This window comes from Hemiscyllium ocellatum, chromosome 26, assembly GCF_020745735.1.
Source record: "Hemiscyllium ocellatum isolate sHemOce1 chromosome 26, sHemOce1.pat.X.cur, whole genome shotgun sequence".
Classification (NCBI taxonomy): Eukaryota; Metazoa; Chordata; class Chondrichthyes; order Orectolobiformes; family Hemiscylliidae; genus Hemiscyllium; species Hemiscyllium ocellatum.
In genome coordinates this window covers 50,672,675-50,691,354 of record NC_083426.1, presented here as the reverse complement: position 1 = coordinate 50,691,354, position 18,680 = coordinate 50,672,675, and positions in this window count along the sequence as shown.

Sequence of the window (18,680 nt, the reverse complement as noted above, 5' to 3'; positions counted from 1 at the left end):
CCGTAATACTCGATCCCCTAGCAACCAGGCAGACCGTAATAGCCGGCCCGCTAGCAACCAGACAGACCATAATACCCTGGCCCCTAGCAACCAGACAGACCGTAATACCTGCGCCCGAAGCAACCAGACAGACCATAATACCCGGGCCCCTAGCAACCAGACAGACCGCAATACCCGGGCCCCTAGCAACCAGCAACGTCGATTCTTCTGCTCCTTGGATGCTGCCTGACCTGCTGCGCTTTAACCAGCAACACATTTTCAGCTCTGATCTCCAGCATCTGCAGCCCTCACTTCTTACCATAATCCCCAGCACCCCCCAAGCAACCAGCCAGACGACAATACCCGGGCCCTAGCAACCAGACTGATCGTAACGATTGGGTCCCTAGCAACCAGACGGTCCATAATACCTGGGACCCTAGCAACCAGACAGACCGGAATACCAGAGCCCCAAGCAACCAGACAGACCATAATAGCTGGCCCCCTAGCAACCAGACAGACCATAATACCCGAGCCCCTAGCAACAAGACAGATCGTAATACCTGGGCCCCTAGCAACCAGACAGCCCATAATACCCGGGCCCCTAGCAACCAGACAGACTGTAATACCCGAGTCTTAGCAACCAGACAGACTGTAATAACCGGCCCCTAGCAACCAGACAGACCATAGTACCCAGGCCCCTAGCAACCAGATGGACCATAATACCCAGCCCCCTAGCAACCAGATAGACCATAATACTGAGCCCCCCCCAGCAACCAGCCAGATGACAATACCCAGGCCCCTAGCAACCAGACAGACCATAATACACGGGCCCCTAGCAACACACAGACTGTAAAACTCGGCCCTCTAGCGACGAGACAGACCATAATACCCGGGCCCTAGCAACAAGACAGATCGTAATAAGCGGGCCCCTACCACCAAGACAGACTGTAAAAGCCGGCCCTCTAGCAAACAGACAGACCATAATACCCGGGCCCTAGCAACAAGACAGACCGTAATACCTGGGCCTTAGCAACCAAACTGTAATAACTGGGCCCTAGCAACCAGACAGACCATAATACCCAGGCCCCTAGCAACCAGACACACCATATTACCCGGGCCCCTAGCAACCAGACAGACCATAATACCCAGCCCCTTAGCAACCAGACAGACCATAATACCCGGGCAGCTAGCAACCAGACAGATCGTAATACCTGGGACCCTAGCAACCAGACAGACTGTAATACCCGGGCCCCTAGCAACCAGACGGACTATAATACTGGGCCGCTAGCAACCTGACAGACCATAATACCCAGGCCCCCTAGCAACTAGACAGACCATAATACCCAGGCCCCTAGCAACCAGAACGACCATAATACCCGGGCCCCTATCAACCAGACGGACTGTAATACCCGGACACCTAGCAACCAGACAGACCATAATACCCGGGCCCCTAGCAACCAAACGGAGTATAATACCCTGGCCCCTAGCAACCAGACAGACCGTAATGCCCGGGCCCCTAGCAACCAGCCAGACCGTAATACCCAGGGCCCTAGCAACCAGCCAGACCATAATACCCAGCCCCTGATCAACCAGCCAGACTATAATACCCAGGCCCCTAGCAACCAGCCAGATCGTAATACCTGGGCCCTTAGCAATGAGCCAGACCATAATACCTGGGCCCTTAGCAACCAGCTAGACCATAATACCCAGGCACCAACTTGGCTCTTAGCAACCAGACAACCATTTAAAAATTGCCGAGTAAAAAATGAGGTCTGCAGATGCTGGAGATCAGAGCTGGTGAAGGAGCAGCGCTCTGAAAGCTAGTGCTTCCATTTAAACCTGTTGGACTATAACCTGGTGTTGTGTGTTTTTTTAACTTTGTACACCCCAGTCCAACACCGGTATCGCCAAATCTTGGTCAAAGTGACCCTTGTTAGAGATGGGCAAGGCTGGAGAATAGCGGGCTGTCTGTCTGCCTTGGGCCCCTGTCTGTTTGGAGATGTTGAAGCTTCATCATGAGGTTTTACCCTCAGTTTGCCTCAGCTGCGGCAGTCTGGGAAGGGAGCATGACCCTGGCCTTCCCTAGCTGCTTGCTTCTCAGCTTCATCAGGCTTATGCCCGAAATGTTGAATTTCCTGTTCCTTGGATGCTGCCTGACCTGCTGCGCTTTAACCAGCAACACATTTTCAGATTTAAAAATTGCCCCTTAGCACCGGATCTGACCATAATAACCAGGGTGCTAGCAAACACACCAATGAGCATCCGGAATGAGCAGCTTTTGCCCAAAACGTTGATTTTCCTGCTCCTCGGATGCTGCACCACACTAATCTCCAAACATTTGCAGTACCTACCTCCGCCTAGGCCTGGTAACATCTATGGAGAGAAAACAGAGTTAATATTTTGCATTTAGTGATATGATTCCTCTTCAGGGTTGTGTTTATCACTTTCTGTTTCACATTTCCAGGATCCAGTATTTTTTTTGTTATTTTATTAGACTGATGAGAACATTATAGGGTTGGGTTAGCTCATTTGGCTGTATTGTTGGTTTACAATGTAGTGTGTGCGTTTGTCAAAGATAATATGAGTTCATTTCCCATACAGACTGAGGATACCATGAAGGGCTCTTCTTCTCAACCTCTCCCCTCTCCTGCAGCGGAAATAAATGGGGGGGGGGGTCCCTTCTGTATGAAAGATATTGTGAAACTTGAAAAGGTGCAGAAAAAAATTGACAAGGATATGGCCAGGGTCAGACAGTTTGAACTACAGGGAGAAACTGAGTAGGCTGGGGCTGTTTTCCCTGGAGGCTGAGGGGTGACATTATAGACGTTTATAAAATCATGAGGGGCATGGATAGGGTTAATGAGTCAAAATAAAACTGCAGATGCTGCAATCCAAGGTAGACGAACAGGAGGTTGGAAGAACACAGCAAGCCAGGCAGCATCAGGAAGTAGGGAAGTCAACATTTCGGGTGTGACCCTTCTTCAGGACTGGTGGTGGCTGTTGGGCGAGCTGCAGAAAAAGGGGGGGTGAATGGGCAAGGTCTTATCCTTGGGGTGGGGGAGTCCAAATCTAGAGGACAAAGGTAGAGAGTGAGAGGGGAAAGATTTAAGAGGGACCTAAGGGGCAACTTTTTCACGCAGATGGTGGTACATGAGGGCGGCACGGTGGCACAGTGGTTAGCACTGCTGCCTCACAGCGCCTGAGACCTGGGTTCAGTTCCCGACTCAGGCGACAGACTGTGTGGAGTTTGCACGTTCTCCCCGGGTCTGCGTGGGTTTCCTCCGGGTGCTCCGGTTTCCTCCCACAGTCCAAAGATGTGCGGGTCAGGTGAATTGGCCGTGCTAAATTGCCCATAGTGTTAGGTAAGGGGTAAATGTAGGGGTATGGGTGGGTTGCGCTTCAGCGGGTCGGTGTGGACTTGTTGGGCCGAAGGGCCTGTTTCCACACTGTAAGTAATCTAATCTAATCTAATGTGTGGAATGAGCTGCCACAGGAAGTTGTGGAGGCTGGTACAATTGCAACATTTAAAAGGCATCTGGTTGGGTATATGAATAGGAAGGTTTGGAGGGATATGGACCAAATGCTGGTAAATGGGACTAGGTTAATTTAGGATACTGGGTGGGACCGAAGGGCCTCTTTCCGTGTAACTGTAGAATGAGGAGCCTGATGATAATTGTCAATAGATTACTAATCCAGGGATGCAGAATAATATTCCTGTAGATTAAAGAGTCAAATGATGAGTATTACCCAGTTCTGACCTACATGTGACTCCAGAACCATGGAAATGCGATTGAATCTTGGGCAGTAATGCCCACATCCTGTAAATGATTATCTGGGATCAGTGTAGCATGGAGATGGCAGCCTGTGCATTGACTCCCTCTAGGGACAGACCCAGGCAGTGCAGTTGGTGCCATTGTTGTTTCTCGTGCATCGGTCGTTGTTGGGTGCTCCATGGGATTTGTATTCCTTTTTGTCTCAGCACTTGATACAACCCAGTGGTTTGCTGAGGCATTTCAGTGAGCAGTTAATACTCACCCACATTACTTAGCACCCAGATAAATATGGGAAAACTGAAGCCATTACTGTAAATTCCACCCCCCCCCCCCATACTTGTTTCACAAGAGCGTAAGGGTTTATAAAATCATGAGGAGTATAGATAAGGTAAATGTCAGGTGATTTTTCCCTTTGGTAAGGGAAGTTCAAGATTGGCGGGTATATTTTAAGGAGAAAGATTTTTTAAAAAGCCATGAGGGGCAGATGTTTTACGCAGCATGGTTCATGTGGGGAATGAACTTTCAGGGGAAGTGGTGAATGAGGTTACAGTCACAATATTTAAAAGACATTTAGACAAGTACATGAATGAGAAATGTTTGGAGGGTTATGGGCGGTGAGGCTAGTTTAGTTTGGGATTCTGGTCAGCATGGACTGGGTGGAACGAAGGGTCTGTTTCCACGTTGTCTCATTGGCAGTCACTCGTGGTAGAGGATGACTCTCGTCCACTGTCAGAGTAAGTCTGGAGGTGCCTACACAGACCAGTGCTGCTATCACACACTCTGCCACTCTTGGAGCAGAAGGGGGTCACAGGAACGTGTGGGTGGGGCATTGGTGCAGTCGTCCACTCCTTACGTTGTTTCTGCCTGGCTTCTACGTTTTCCCAACGTCAGCTCTCCAGGTGTTTGATGTCTTCCCAGATGCTCCTCCTTCACTTTGGATGGTACCGGGCCAGTGATTCCCAGGTGTCCATGGGAATGTCCCACTTCACCAGTGAGGCCTTGAGGGTATCCCTGAAACATTCCTCTGATAGAGGTGTACAAGATGATTAGGGGTTTAGATAGGGTTGACCATGAGAATCTTGTTCCACGTATGGAGTCAGCTATTATGAGGGGGGCGTAGCTTTAAATTAAGGGGTGGTAGGTATAGGACAGATGTTAGGGGTAGATTCTTAACTCAGCGAGTCGTGAGTTCATGGAATGCCCTGCCAGTAACAGTGGTGGACTCTCCCTCTTTATGGCTGCAAATGTGTTGCTGGTCAAAGCACAGCAGGTTAGGCAGCATCTCAGGAATAGAGAATTCGACGTTTCGAGCATAAGCCCTTCATCAGGAATAAGAGAGAGAGCCAAGCAGGCTGAGATAAAAGGTAGGGAGGAGGGACTAGGGGGAGGGGCGATGGAGGTGGGATAGGTGGAAGGAGGTCAAGGTGAGGGTGATAGGCCGGAGTGGGGTGGGGGCGGAGAGGTCAGGAAGAGGATTGCAGGTTAGGAGGGCGGTGCTGAGTTGAGGGAACCGACTGAGACAAGGTGGGGGGAGGGGAAATGAGGAAGCTGGAGAAATCTGAATTCATACCTTGTGGTTGGAGGGTTCCCAGGCGGAAGATGAGGCGCTCCTCCTCCAGCCGTCGTGTAGTTGTGTTCTGCCGGTGGAGGAGTCCAAGGACCTGCATGTCCTCGGTGGAGTGGGAGGGGGAGTTAAAGTGTTGAGCCACGGGGTGATTGGGTTGGTTGGTTCGGGCGGCCCAGAGGTGTTCTCTGAAGCGTTCCGCAAGTAAGCGGCCTGTCTCACCAATATAGAGGAGGCCACATCGGGTGCAGCGGATGCAATAGATGATGTGTGTGGAGGTACAGGTGAACTTGTGGCGGATATGGAAGGATCCCTTGGGGCCTTGGAGGGAAGTGAGTGTGGAGGTGTGGGCGCAAGTTTTACATTTCCTGCGGTTGCAGGGGAAGGTGCCGGGGGTGGAGGTTGGGTTGGTGGGGGGTGTGGATCTGACAAGGGAGTCACGAAGGGAGTGGTCCTTGCGGAACGCTGATAGGGGAGGGGAGGGAAATATATCCTTGGTGGTGGGGTCCGTTTGGAGGTGGCGGAAATGGCGGCGGATAATACGTTGTATGCGCAGGTTGGTGGGGTGGTAGGTGAGAACCAGTGGGGTTCTGTCTTGGTGGCGGTTGGAGGAGCGGGGCTCAAGGCGGAGGAGCGGGAAGTGGAGGAGATGCGGTGGAGGGCATCGTCGATCACGTCTGGGGGAATCTGCGGTCCTTGAAGAAGGAGGCCATCTGGGCTGTGCGGTGTTGGAATTGGTTCTCCTGGGAGCAGATGCGGCGGAGACGAAGGAATTGGGAATATGGGATGGCGTTTTTACAGGGGGCAGGGTGGGAGGAGGTGTAGTCCAGGTAGCTGTGGGAGTCAGTCGGTTTATAATAGATGTCCCTTCGTGACTCCCTTGTCAGATCCACACCCCCCACCAACCCAACCTCCACCCCCGGCACCTTCCCCTGCAACCGCAGGAAATGTAAAACTTGCGCCCACACCTCCACACTCACTTCCCTCCAAGGCCCCAAGGGATCCTTCCATATCCGCCACAAGTTCACCTGTACCTCCACACACATCATCTATTGCATCCGCTGCACCCGATGTGGCCTCCTCTATATTGGTGAGACAGGCCGCTTACTTGCTGAACGCTTCAGAGAACACCTCTGGGCCGCCCGAACCAACCAACCCAATCACCCCGTGGCTCAACACTTTAACTCCCCCTCCCACTCCACCGAGGACATGCAGGTCCTTGGACTCCTCCACCGGCAGAACACAACTACACGACGGCTGGAGGAGGAGCGCCTCATCTCCCGCCTGGGAACCCTCCAACCACAAGGTATTAATTCAGATTTCTCCAGTTTCCTCATTTCCCCTCCCCCCACCTTGTCTCAGTCGGTTCCCTCAACTCAGCACCGCCCTCCTAACCTGCAATCCTCTTCCTGACCTCTCCGCCCCCACCCCACTCCGGCCTATCACCCTCACCTTGACCTCCTTCCACCTATCCCACCTCCATCGCCCCTCCCCCTAGTCCCTCCTCCCTACCTTTTATCTCAGCCTGCTTGGCTCTCTCTCTTATTCCTGATGAAGGGCTTATGCTCGAAACGTCGAATTCTCTATTCCTGAGATGCTGCCTGGCCTGCTGTGCTTTGACCAGCAACACATTTGCAGCTGTGATCTCCAGCATCTGCAGACCTCATTTTTTTCTCCCTCTTTATGGGCATTTAAACGGGCATTGGATAGGCATATGGAGGATAGTGGGTTAGTGTAGGTTAGGTGGGCTTGGGTCGGCGCAACATTGAGGGCCAAAGGGCCTGTGCTGCGCTGTATTTTTCTATGTTCTATGTCCTATGTTCTATGTCCACCTGGGGCCAAAGCAGCTATTGATGAAAAAATCCAGCACTTTGTGCTAGAGCAGCCTTCAGCCATCTGAGGAAACGGGTGTTCGAGGACAACAACACCAGATCTCACACCAAGGCCGTGGTTTACTGAGCTGTGGTGGTTCTCACCCTTCTTTATGGCTCTGAGACGTGGACTGTTTACAGCAGGGACCTCAAGGCCCTGTGCAGTACGACTGAAGCCACCTCTGCATGATCCTGCAAATCTGCTAGGAAGACAGGTGCACCAACATGGTGGCACAGTGGTTAGCACAGCTGCCTCACAGCATAATGGTCCCAGGTTCGATTCTAGCCTTGGGCGACTGTCTGTGTGGAGTTTGCATGTTTTCCCCGTGTCTGCGTGGGTTTTCTCCCACAATCCAAAGATGTGTAGGTCAGGTGAATTGGCCATGCTAAATTGCCCATTGTATTAGGTGCATCAGTCAGAGGGAAATGGGTCTGGGTGGGTTACTCTTCGGAGGGTCGGTGTGGACTTGTTGGGCCGAAGGGCCTGTTTCCACACTGTAGGGAATCTAATCTAAAAACACCAGAGTCCTCAACCAGGCCAGCATCAAGGCGCTTGATTGGCTACAATAGGCTGGAATCCTCGAGTAAAAAGTGAGGTCTGCAGATGTTGGAGATCAGAGCTGAAAATGTGTTGTTGGTTAAAGCACAGCAGGTCAGGCAGCATCCCATTCCTGATGAAGGGCTCTGGCCCGAAACGTCGAATTTCCTGTTCCTTGGATGCTGCCTAACCTGCTGTGCTTTAATCAGCAACACATTTTCAGCTACAATAGGCTGGGCACATCATCCACATGACTAACATGAGACTCCCCAAGGAGGTGCTCTACTTACTCCCAGCTTTGAAACATTTCCATTGCTAAATGACTCTATGACCCGCAATCCCTTGATCATTATTGATTAAGGATTGATCCTCAGTTACACCTTCAGGTTCCAACTCTTCTCCATGACAAAATCTGAACTTTATCCCCTTTCTGGAGTTACACCGCGCCTGTACCCTCTCTTTAAAAGAGCTACATAATAAGCTCTAAACTACTCCATAACCGACACGCAGTTCTCATTTTTTCACATATTTACCAACACCCTGCTCAAAGCTATCACCAATATCTTGGCCCCTGCTCCAACTGAAGTGTTGTTCAAAATCTCCTCCACCCACAATTCTACTATTCCCACATTCTTCTGATCTTTTACCTATTTTCCTCTTTGTGTAAACTTCAGCTGATCCCATCCGAATCTGCCCTTATCTTGCCCAATATCATGTCCAGTCACACATTCCTGTGTAGCACGTTCCTGTACCACGGTTCACCGTCACTGCCGATCAGAGGCTGGAAGCCTCACTGTTCAGTGAAGTGTGGTGTGACAGCAGCCCGGCTGGAATTGGCAGAAGAAGCCCTGCCTCAGGGGAACACTGACCGTGGCTGCAAGTCAGCGCGACACTTACTGCTTTCAGGAAGAGCAGGTAGCACCAGGGGAGCAGACCACTCTATTGACCATGCAGTTATTCTGTCACCTCACGTTCTGTGGTCAAACGTGAAGTGGTGTTGGTTTTCAAGAGTTTCTTCGGGGAACACACTGGCGGAATGTTCAAGAATTTTGGGCGGCACGGTGGCACAGTGGTTAGCACTGCTACCTCACAGCGCCAGGGACCCGGGTTCAATTCCCGCCTCAGGTGACTGTGTGGAGTTTGCACATTTGACCCGTGTCTGCGTGGGTTTCCTCCGGGTGCTCCGGTTTCCTCCCACAGTCCAAAGATGTGCAGGTCAGGTGAATTGGCCGTAGTGTTAGGTAAGGGGTAAATGTAGGGGTATGGGTGGGTTGCGCTTCGGTGGGTCGGTGTGGACTTGTTGGGCCGAAGGGCCTGTTTCCACACTGTAAGTAATCTAAGTCAGAACAAGATTTGTGAAAATGATAGCATTAAAGTTGGGCAGTGATTGAAGAACAATGGATCAGGGGTCAGAGACATTGTGCGCTGAGTGGCCAGCAGCCACTCCATTCTGCTGTTTCAGCCCATACACAATGTCTCTTGTTTTTTCTGTGTTGTTTCAGATTCAAAAAGTACATTCAGACACCACTCCCACTTCTGACACCCCCGCCCCTACCTCCTTCCCTCAAGCCCCTCAACCACTAGGTAGGTGTAATGAACCGTGCTATCATTACTTTGACCGTTGTGCGCATTCCTAGAAGGCAGTATGAAGCTGACCAGGATTGTCCAGTGACAAGATGAGCCCTCTATAAAGCACTGTACAAGCCAAGGCTTAAGTAGGGCCAGGGGTGAGTGAGATCAGCCGCAGAATACAAAGGGATTCCCCGAGACAGACTGGATGCTTGGAACCAGGATTGCCCTTAACAGCCATGGCCAGATATTTCTGGGGATCTCCCAAAAGGTAGTAACCTAGACAACCATGTAGAGCCGAAAGAATTGCCTACAGTACATCAGCATTTTGATGTAACTGAGGGGCTCGTGGACTTACCTGATGCAGCACCTGAACAAAAGTAAAGATGGAGAAATGGCAGGAGTGGGCCGTACTCTTTCTCGAGGTTGTTGGGTGGATTCAAAGCTGAGAAGCAAGCAGCCAGGGAAGGGCAGGGTCATGCTCCCTCCCCAGACTGCCGCAGCTGAGGCAAACTGAGGGTAAAACCTCATGATGAAGCTTCAACATCTCCAAACAGACAGGGGCCCAAGGCAGACAGACAGCCTGATATTCTCCAGCCTTGCCCATCTCTAACAAGGGTCACTTTGACCAAGATTTGGAGGTGCTGGTGTTGGACTGGGGTGTACAAAGTTAAAAATCACACAACACCAGGTTATAGTCCAACAGGTTTAATTGGAAGCACACTAGCTTTCGGAGCGACACTCCAGACTATCATCTGATGAAGGAGCGTCGCTCTGAAAGCTAGTGTGCTTCCAATTAAACCTGTTGGACTATAACCTGTTGTTGTGTGGTTTTCACTTTGACCAAGAAATCATAGAGACAATGATTTGATATACAGAACACAGGAGGAGCAGGCCATTCAGCCCTTTGAGCCTGCTCTGACATTCAACATGATCTCGGGTGATTATCCAATGTGGACAAGTTGGAACAATAGACCTATTTCCAGGCTGTATGACTCCATAACTATTCCAGAATCTGTAGAGTCATGAAAGATGCGACCACCAGCATCCCCCATTTCTAGGATCACTTCCTTAAGTACTCTGGGATATAGCTGACCTACTCAACTTTTAATTCAATCAGTTTTCCCAACATAATTTCTTTATTAAAACTGATTTCCTTTAGCTCCTCCCTCTCACCAGACCCTGTACTCCCCAATATTTCTCCTGTGTTATTTGTGTTGTCCTTGTAAAATCAGAACCAAAGTATGCATTTAATTGGTCAGCCATTTCTTTGTTCCCCATTATAACTTCCTCTCTTTATGGCTGTAAAGGAGATATATCACTTGTCTTCATCCACATTTTTCTGTTCACATGCAGATAAAAGTTTTTACAATCAGTTTGTATGCTCCTCCATAAGCTTACTCTTGTACCTTATTTTCCCCCTTAATCAATTCCTATGTCCTTTTTTGATGAAATCTAAACTGCTTCCAATGCTCAGGTATGCGGCTCTTTTTCGTCCATTTTGTATTCCCCTTCAGGATCTGATACAGCCCCTTAATTTCACTGTTAATCATTACTGGGACTTTCCTAGTTAATTTTTATGCCAGATATGAATGAACAGTTGCTGCAGTTCTTCAACACACTGTTTAAATGTTTGTCATTTGCCTATCCATTATCATCCCTCTCAGTAATGTCCCTCAATTTATCATAGCCAGCTCACGCCTCATACCATTGTAGTTTCCTCGATTTAGACTGAGGACTCTAATCTCAGAATGAACAATGTCACAAAATGATTTGAGGTGCTGGTGTTGGACTGGGGTGTACAAAGTTAAAAAACACACAACACCAGGTTATATTCCAACAGGTTTAATTGGAAGCACTAGCTTTCGGAGCGATGCTCCTTCACCAGGTGGTTATAGAATGTACGATCATTAGACACAGAATTTATAGCAAAAGTTTACAGTGTGATGCAACTGAAATTATATCTTGAAAAAGACCTGGATTGTTTGTTAAGTCTCTCATCTCTCAAGATGTCTTGATGTCTCTGACTATCACTTTTCTTCTGTCCCAATCTGTCGTTTATTTTTGACCTTGTTTTTTTTTCTCTCTACTGTCTCCCTGTGTAATTTCCCGCCCCGCTGTTTAAACTCTCCTTAACCACCCAACCAAATATTCTCCTAAGCCGTTAGTTTTGGTCCTCCCCAGGGATAACCCACCAGATTGTACGGGTACCACCTCCCCTCAAACCAGTCCTAGTGCCCCAGGAATCTGAACCCCCTCCCCCTCGCACCATCTCTTTATTCATCTGATAATCCTGCTATTTCCACTGGCTAGCACGTGGCACAGGTAGTAATCCTGAGATCACTATCTTTTGAAATCCCACTTTTCAGCTTGCTTCCTAACTCCCTAACTCTATTTCTCATCCCTTTTGTGTACCTATGTCATTGGTATCAGTGTGTACAACCACCATTGGATGGTCACCTTCCCCCTTTCAGGATATCCTGTCTGCTCTGAGATATCCTGACCCTAGGAGCATGGAGGCAACATACCATCCAAGGGTCTTGTTTTGTGGCCATAGAAATGTCTAGGAGATAGTGAGGACTGCAGATGCTGGAGAGTCAGCAACCACCTGACGAAGGAGCATCGCTCCGAAAGCTAGTGCTTCCAATTAAACTGGTTGGACTATAACCTGGTGTTGTGTAACTCAATAGACTGTAACAGTGGAGAAAGCACAGCAGGTCAGGCAGCATCGGAAGAGCAGAAGACTTAATGTTTTGGGCAGGACCCTTCATCAGGACTGGGGTGGGAAAGAGGCTGAGAAAGATAAAGGGGAAGGGTGGAGCTGGGGGAAAGTGGGATAGCGATAAATGGATACAGGTAGGAGATGAGAAGGATGGTAAGGATAAGTGGGAAGGAAGATGGATAGGTAGGTCAGATAAGAGGGTGGTGCTGAGTCGGAGGGTTGGATCTGGGATGGGGTGGGGGGAGGGAAGGTTTGGAAACTGGTGAATTCAATGTTGAGGCCGTGTGGTTTTAGGCTCCCCAGACGGAAGATGAGGTGTTCCTCCTCCATTTTGCCGGTGGCCTTGTGTAGGTGGTGGAGGAGGCCCAGAATGGATGTGCTCTCAGGGGAGTGGGAGGGGGAGTTTACATGGATGGCTACCGGAAGGTGGAGTTGGTTGGTGCACATGGACCAGAGATGTTCCCTGAACCACTCCATGAGTTTGAGCTGGGTCTCTCCGATGTAAAGGAGACTACATTGAGAGCACCAGTTGTAGTAATTGAGGTTGGAGAATGTACAAGTAAATCTCTGCTGGATTTGAATTGATCCTTTGGGGCCTTGGACTGAGATAAGGGGGGGGGCGGGGGGGGGGGGGGGGGGGGGGGGGGTGCAGATTTTGCACTTCTTACAGCAGCAAGGGAAGGTGCCATGTGTGGAGAGGGAGGGTTGTTGGGGAGCGTGGACCCAACGAGGGAGTCGCAAAGGGAATGGTCCCTACAGAATGCAGATAGGGGTGGGGAGGGAAGTATATTTTTGGTGATGGGGCCTGACTGTAGGTGGTGAAAATGGCAGAGGATGATGTGCTGGATTTCAAGATTGGTGGGATGAAATGTGAGGATCAGGGGAATTCTATCCTTGTTGGAGCTGGGGGCTTTGGGGTTTCAGGGCAGAGATTCAGGAAATGGAGGAGACACAATTAAGGGCATTGTTGATTATGGGGGAGGAGAAATGTCTACCAGTCCCCCTTGCAATTAAATCCCCTGTGACTATAGTGGCCATCCATTCCCATTCTGCCTGTGCAGTGGCCGGCTGTCCACCCATGCTATCCACAATGCTCTCAGATTTGAGGGTGATCTACAGTGTCTCCAGCAGCTGCTCCAACTCCAAAACCCAAGCTTCCAGGAGCTGCAGCTGGAGACCACTCCCTGTCCATGCTGCTCCCATGGACTGGGAATGTACCCAGTTTGCCACATAGAACAGGGGGAGCTCTCCACAGCTTTGAGCTCTCCTGCCTTGACTTACTCCTTTAAGTTAAACCATAGACTCCTCTTAAAGTCAAGTAATAGTTATTATTCCCAGCCCCTTTGTCTCTGGACCTCTGCATTATTGTCATTACAAACTATAAACACAAAAGCTGCTCGCCACCACTCTCTCTCCAGTCCTTAGTGCTATGTGCTATTGTCCCCAGATCTTCTCTCAGAAGAAACCATGGAGGTCAGTTTGGATAGATCCCATATCCAGTAGCTAAGTGCAACAAGCTTATGTCACTTCCTGTCTGGATTAGGGTAAGGAAGCAGGGGGACTGTTCAAGAACAAGCACTAACTCAGTCAGATCTCCACAGTGGGCATCATTTTGTCAGAGATAGAATCCCAGAATTTCAGCTCTGCATCCCACTTGGGGAGCCCCACTTGACATGTTATTATTGTGTCTGCATCTCTGAGAAATGTTTTGATATGTTTGCTCTTTGACCTTGTGCTGTTTGAGGGTCTTTTTAATACTTACTTCAATCCATTTGGCCTCAGGTGATGCTCCTTCTAACACACCATGTCCCCTAGGTCTGTGATTGGTTTTTATTGGCTATTACCCTCATCCCAACATGTGTTATCTTGAAGAGTGGCACAGTAGCTCAGTCATTAGCATTGCTGCCTTACAATGCCAGGGGCCTGGGTTCAATCCCAGCCTTGGGCAAGCATCCATGGGGAGTTTGCACATTCTCTCTGTGATCTGTGGATTTCCTCCCACTGTCCAAAGATGTGCAGGTTAGGTGGATTGGCCATGCTAAATTGCCCGTAGTGTCCAGGGATGTGCAAGGTAATTGGGTTAGCTATGGGAAATGCAGAGTGATGGGGTGGTCGGGACGAGACGCTCCTCAGAGAGTCGGGGTAGATTCAATGGGCCGAAGGGCCTGCTTCCACATTGTAGGGATTCTGTCAGCCATGATCTTATTGAATGGTGGATCAGGCTTAAGGAGCTGAATGCTCTACTCTTGTTCCTAATGTGTATGTTTGTGGATTATCCATGCTCCATCCTGAAAACCCTGTCGCGAGGATGTGGATTGCCTCTTCATTCAGCCACATTATACTTTTAAGTCGATCTGTGCCTCAGTCCATCTCTGTTATTCACTAAACTCCTTACATTGAGGTATATGTCAATCATTGATCGGGGTGGGGGGCAATGGTGTCATGGTATTGCCACTGGGCTGCTAATCCAGAGCCCCAGGTCATGGTCTGGGGACCCAGGTTTGAATCCCACCACAGCAGGTGGTGGATGGAATTTGAATTCAATAAAAGTCTGGAATTAGGAATTAATGACGACCATGAATCCACTGTCAATTATTGGAAAACCCCATCTGGTTCATTAATGTCCTTCAGGGAAGGAAACTGCCTGGTCAAGCCCCCAAATGACTCCAGACCCCACTGCGATATGATTGACCCTTGACAATTAGGGATGAGCAATAAATGCTGGCCTAGGCAGCAATATCCACATCCCATGAAGGATTAAAAAAAATTACCTTGCTGTGGATTATATTATTTGGTTTCCCCGACTCCTCTAAAGACCTGCTGAGTAATTTTCCACATTTTATTTCTATATTTGTTTCTTTTTCCTTTGAATCTAATTTCAGATTTCCATTTCCCTGTGAAACTTGTTTAAAGCCTCTCCCAACAGGGGGAGCAGGTGGCCTGGCTTGGTCCTGCCCATTTAACAAAGATCCCAACTTCCCCAGAACTACCAGGAACCTCCAGCCTTTCCACCAGCACCATCTCCCAGCCGCAGACCCATCTGTATTGACTTGCACATGACAGCAGGTGTCATCAGAGACTGCTCCAGTTAAAAGCAGGGCTTCCCAAAATGGGATTGTAATCTCCAAGTGGGAATGTGAACCAAGTGTACTGCTCAGCGCAGAGAGAGAGAGAGAGAGAAAGAGAGTGAGATGGAGCCCAGCACGAGGAGTGAGATCAAACCCAGCATGGGGAGTGAGATGGAGCCCAGCACGGGGAATAAGATGGAGCCTAGCACGGGGAGTGAGATGGAGCCTAGCATGGGAGATTGAACCCAGTGAGGGAAGCAATCAAGCCAAATGTGTCGCAAGATCGAGCCCAGTGAGGGGAGAGAGATCCAGCCCAGTGCAGAGGGAGGAGAGAACATTTTATTTCTTATTTACAACTTTATACTGAGAAGAACTGTACCATTGATCTTATTTCTACTCTGTGCCTCAGATTTTGAACCTATGTACCTTATGACATGCACACTTTACACAGACTCCTGTATCCCCGTATTTGAGTACACATGACAGTAAAGGCTCATTCTCATGTTTGAGGTTGGGAGCTCTGAGCTGGCAATGGCTGTCACTGAACTCTGTGCAAGTGAACAGCTGTGAGGCAGTGAGGGCATGGCTGAAATGATCCAACCTGACTCCCACAGTTCTCATTGGTCTGCATCAGCAGCTCTCCCCCTTCCCGGCACTTAGATATCTTCCCCTGATTTCAAGTCTCACTTTTCATATTATTTTGCCAATGTGTGAAAGCAGGTCCACAATCTATTTCCTGATGATGTTGGTGGTCCCCATATGAACTATAGCCTCAGATCTTCAGCCACTCAGTGCCAGCAGGGATTCTGGTACTATGGAAACGGCACAACACCCAGGTTCGTGCGTATGCCTGCTGAAATATCATGCCCCTATTAAATAGGCAATGACCTAAGCTTACTAAAATAAACTTCAGACGTGTCCCCAAACTTGAAATAAGAAACCTAATCATCTACTCATCCATGACCTCACGCTCTCCCATTACAGACTGCTTTTGTTAAAGGAAGTTATTACCTATTTTTGACTCATCCTCCGAGCCTCCTTCTGTATAGGCAGTGATGTCAGTTCAGCAGAGTGCGTGTTTGAACCACTCCCCCCCCCCCCCCCCCCCCAGTGCTCCTTGTCTGGCCTTTAATAGGCAAATATAATTTCCACCCTACATACGCAGGTTCAACTAAGTATCCTCCCCACAATGTGTGCCTGAGAGCAGGGAGATCACTATCTGTTTTTTGTTAGAGGTTACAAAAGGAATAGAGAGGCCAAATGTTTGGTTAAAAAGCTGGCAAACAGTATTATCAGGAAAAACATGAAACTACTGAGAGATTTGTAGGGCAGGGTGAGGTTCTGGCCAAAAGTTTGCTCACTGAGCTGGAAGGTTCGTTTTCAGACATTTCATCATATTAGGTAATGTCAGTGAGCCTCTGGTGAAGCATGGGTGTTATCCCACTTTCAATTTATGTTTAGGTTTCCTTGGGTTGGTGATGCCATTTGCTGTGTTATCTCCTGTTCTTTTCCTTCTTCGTTATATAAGGATACCAGTGATAATATCCTTACATACAGATGAGGAAGGACCCTACTTTGACTGGGACAACAACCATCCGAGGACATGCCAGACAAGAATTCCTAGAAGCATAGCATTCCAGCCTGAACTTGATCAACACACCCTGACATGGATTCCATCTACCACTTGGAGGGGAAAAAAACAGGAAATTGTGTCACCACAGGAAATGACATCACCATGGAAACCTAAACACAAATTGAAAGCAGGACATAACACTAGTGCTTCAGAGACTCATTGATATTACCTAATAATGATGAAGTATCTGAAAATTAATCTTCCAGCTGAGCAAATGTACATAAAATTATTCATTTGGTAGGCATGAGTACCCAAATTGAGATAGCAGAGCTCAGGTGAAGAGGGATCTAGGTATCCCAGTACATCCCAACCACAAGGGATGAACTCAGATTTCTCCAGTTTCCTCATTTCCTCTCCCCCCACCTTGTCTCAGTCGATTCCCTCGAACTCAGCACCACCCACCTAACCTGCAATTTTCTTCCTGACCTCTCCGCCCCCACCCCATTCCAGCCTATCACCCTCACCTTGACCTCCTTCCACCTATCACATCTCCATCACCCCTCCCTCCCTACCTTTTATCTTAGCCTGGTGGACACTTTCCTCATTCCTGATGAAGGGCTTTTGCCCAAAACGTCAAATTTCCTGTTCCTTGGATGCTGCCTGACCTGCTGCGCTCTGACCAGCAACACATTTTCAGCTGATCTCCAGCATCTGCAGATCTCACTTTTAACTCAACATTTATACACCAGTTCAGCAAGTCATTGATGTACAGCATCCTTCAGTCCAACCCGTCCATGCAGACCAGATATCCCAACCCAATCTAGTCCCACCTGTCAGCACCCAGCCCATATCCCTCCAATCCCTTTCTAATCATATACCCATCCAAATGCCTCTTAAATGTTGGAATTGTACCAGCCTCCACCACATCCTCTGGCAGCTCATTCCATACATGTACCACCCTCTGTGAAAAAGTTGCCTCTTGGGTCTCACTATCCCCCCCTCACCCTAAACCTCTGCCCACTAGTTCTGGACTTTATTATTTCACCTAAGCCCCACAATTTTGTAAACCTCTATGAGGTCACCCCTCAGCCTCTGACACTGCAGGGAAAACAACCCCAGCCTGTTCAGCCTCTCCCTGTAGCTCAAATCCACTAGCCCCACCCTTTTAAATCTTTTCTGAACCCTTTCAAGTTTCACAACATCGTTCAGATAAGGAGACAGAATTGCACGCAATATTCCAACAGTGGCCTAACCAATGTCCTGTACAGCCGCAACATGACCTCCCAACTCCTTACTCAATACTCTGACCAGTAAAGGAAAGCATACCAAATGCCTTCTTCACTATCCTATCTACCTGCGACTCCACTTTCAAGGACCTATGAACCTGCACTCCAAGGTCTTTAGAAAGGTTATAATTTATTGAAAAGAGAATAAAGTAGAGATGATACTTCAGTTGTATCGAGGAGACCACATCTGCAGAGCCATTTACAATATTGGTCATCTTACTTAAAGGATGGAAATGTATCAAAAGCAGAAGTTCACAAGACCGGAAATTCTGGGGGAAGCTTTATGAAAGGATGGACAGGCTAGACTTGTATCAGTGTTTAGAAAAGTGAACAGAACTTGAATGTGTTCAATACAGTAAGGTTGAAGGATATTTAAGCTTGAGACACTAAAACTAGGGTCACTATTTAAAAACAAAAACTTACTCCTTCCAGAGAAATTCTCTGCTCTTTCCACCACTTTCTCACAAGGCAATGAAAACCATGCTCTTGAATATTTTAATGCAAATCTGGATAGATTCTTGCTCAGTGAAGGGGTGGCAGGGATGTGGAATTACCAGATCAGTCACAATCTTATTGAATGGTGGATTAGGCTTGCTCTAAATTGCTCATTTACAGAGCTTAAATGCACATCATTACAAGAGTGAAACTAGGTACCTTGTACATACAAAAATAGCAAACTCCTTTTGAAATGAGTTTTCCTTTCAGTCTAGTTAAATCATTAAGCATAGATACATGCT